Source organism: Elephantulus edwardii, unplaced genomic scaffold (genome assembly GCF_000299155.1).
Source record: "Elephantulus edwardii isolate Elephantulus edwardi_28Jun2011 unplaced genomic scaffold, EleEdw1.0 scaffold03683, whole genome shotgun sequence".
Classification (NCBI taxonomy): Eukaryota; Metazoa; Chordata; class Mammalia; order Macroscelidea; family Macroscelididae; genus Elephantulus; species Elephantulus edwardii.
Genome location: NW_006403433.1, coordinates 856 through 3,659, shown reverse-complemented (window position 1 = coordinate 3,659; position 2,804 = coordinate 856). Strand labels below are relative to the sequence as shown.

Sequence of the window (2,804 nt, the reverse complement as noted above, 5' to 3'; positions counted from 1 at the left end):
TGGATTCGAACCGTGCACCTCTGGGATTGTAGTTGCAGCTCCTTGCCAGTAGGCCACCAGAGCTCCCCTTTGAAAGACTTTTATGGAAAGATTGTATCGACGTAAGAAAAATACAACTGTGATGCTAAGTGGTAATCAATTCTCCATTACAAGATGAGTTTGACACCGTGACTACAGCAATGAGCTTGGGCAGTGTGGCCATGATGCACGACAGAGCCAAGCTTCAATCTGTTGTTCTCATAGTGTCGTTTTGCCTGATAGTTAACTCAACGGCATCTAACAACAGTCACAGCAATGCTACGTGAAAACTCTTTTCCTGTCACAAGGAAATGTTATTGCTTTTCTAACAGCCTCTTAGGCTTTCTTGTCCGATGCCTTTGGAGCAGGAGTTTTCTGGGCTGGGGCTTTCGGACCCTTCTGAGCTTTTGGAGGTCCAGCCTTCTGGCCTGCAGCCTTCTCCTTCTGGGCCAGGGCCTTCTCCTTCTTGCCCGCAACAGTCACCTTCTTGGGTGGCACCTTCCCAGCGCTGGCAGCAGCTGCGGCAGCTCCCTTCGCAGCAGCTGCTTTTTTAGGAGAAGCTTTCAGGAGAGCTGCCCTTTGAAGCTTCTTAACTTCATACTTTATTCATCTGTTCTTCATTTTCTTTGCTTTTCTGACTTGAAAGCCATCAAAAATCTGTCATCTTGGCTTTCTTTTATCCGGCTTCAATCTTCTTGGCCCGTCTTGTGGCTGCCCATTTTTGGATTGATATTGGCCTTCCGCCAGGCTTGTCAAACGTACGTCTGGTGGGCGCTGTGTGGGAACTTGAGGGTAAAGTCGGTGAGCTGCATGCATTTGGAAGGCTTGCCTCCTGCCTTGAGTGCAGGGTCCGTCAACTAGAGCCCTGTTCTGATAGATAACATCTATGATTGTGACCAGTTTCCCCAGCATGGGGTCCAAAAGAGAAGTGGGCCACCCGGTCAACCTCCACGTAGGACCTGAACGCCATGCTGGAGGCGTTCAGCGAGAAGATTATTTCTTGTATGCCAGTAACTCTGAGGAGCCAGTTTTCCCATCTGAAGACATCTGAAAGTCAGTGGGGCCAGGCTTGTCAAGAGAGCTTAAAGCTCCCTCAGGTGCCTCCAGGGAGCTCTGGTGGCTTAGTGGTAAGGAACTGTGCTGTCAATACAAAGGTACATGGTTCAAATCCAGCAGCTGCTCCAGGGAAGAAATACGGGCCATCTCCTCCAGTGCAATTTACTGTCTCTGAAAACCCACTGGAAGGTAAGCTGTAGGTCAGTTCTGACTCGACACTAAGCAACACCAAGTTCTTCCAGGAGAAGCTCTCTTAGCAGGGGACAGGGGACAGGGGACAGGGAACTCTCAGTATGGACTGGCTTGCTGGAGGACTGAGGGAAGACACCATAACCTGCAGGACTCTGGAAACTTTGTGACACTGAGCTTGGCCGTGAGACTGACGGTCAAACGACCTTCAACTGCAATTGAGATGTTGTTGGGACTGAGAGGGTTGTCTCCTGCTGCCAACCGGAATCATAGCCTGATCACGTCCCAAATAAACCCATACCTGTGAGTATGGCTCTGTAAAATACCCAAAGAGTTCAAGTGACATAACCGTTTACAAAGACATTCGAGTCTGATAAGGAGGGACCAGGGTCTGAAAGCTGAGGAGGGGTCGTCTAGGGGCACCGCCACTCCCTGTCCAGAAGAAAGAGTGAAGAAAAGTAAACATGCAAAGAAACAATTTGTTGAAAGGACACATGAACCCTGTGAATCTCATCTTGCAAGACCCAGAGACCAGATGAACTTGATAGTGCCCCACCACCATCCCCGAGGGAGCTCTGGTGGCCTCGTGGCAAGATGCTGTGCTAAAATCTCAAAGGCCTGTGGTTCGAATCCACCAGCAGCTCCGCAGGAAAAAAAGATGGGCAATCTTCTCCTGTGTGATTAATTGTCTCTGAAAACCCACTGGGGGGGTCACCTATGGATCATTTCTGACTCAATGGTACACAATAACAACAACAACAAACCCTGACTGACCGCTCTAAAGAGGACCACACAGCAAAGGGTTGTCAAAAGGATGCCTTTGGGTCCCTGTAACTGAAATATGTGTGCAAGCGCTTGCTGGGAAACTATTCTACAATAATAACTGGATGCTCAAAGGTAACTTCATGGTAAGAGGTTGTGCTGCCAACCCAAAGGTACATAGTTCAGATCCACCAGCTACTCTGTCGTAGAAAGATGAGCAATTTCTTGTGGAATTTACTGCCTCTGAGAATCTGCTGGAGGATCAGCTATGCATTGATTCTGACTCAAAGGTACCCAACAACAACAACAACAATAACAACAAAGGTCCTGGAGCCACTGGGCCCTGGCTGTCTTCCCAGAGCCTTCCAAAGAGGACTCAGTCCCAGCGCATCTACTATGAGAAAGCATTGATTTTCACTTCAAAGTAAATGTATTCTCCAGTCTCCTCCCTTAGAGGCTTCTCACAGTTTTTAAAGCCTTGCTCATCCTTCCTCAGGCCGTAGGCTCGTGCTTTCCTTTGAATGTGATGTACACTGTCAAAAGCAAAGGCTTCTGAGCTGACGAGTCCACAGAGGCACCAACACATGTGGGTGGGAAGGGAGATGACAACTCTACCTGCTCCCCAAGGCCAGTTCTTTGTCTCCATGCACTGTTAGCACCAAAACTCCAAACCAAACTGAGAATACCATGGACTGCTAGGAAAGCAAATAGATTTGTCCTGGAGAGGGTTAAACCGGGTGGCTCCTTGGAGGCAAGGATTCTGAGGCTCCGTCTAACTT

At 48.8% G+C, this 2,804-nt stretch overlaps 1 pseudogene; it reads right to left on the bottom strand.

The window, feature by feature from the left end:
* Nucleotides 1-354: 354 nt before the first annotated feature.
* On the bottom strand, nt 355-988 carry LOC102863918 (annotated as a pseudogene).
* Between the last annotated feature and the right edge of the window lie 1,816 nt (nt 989-2,804).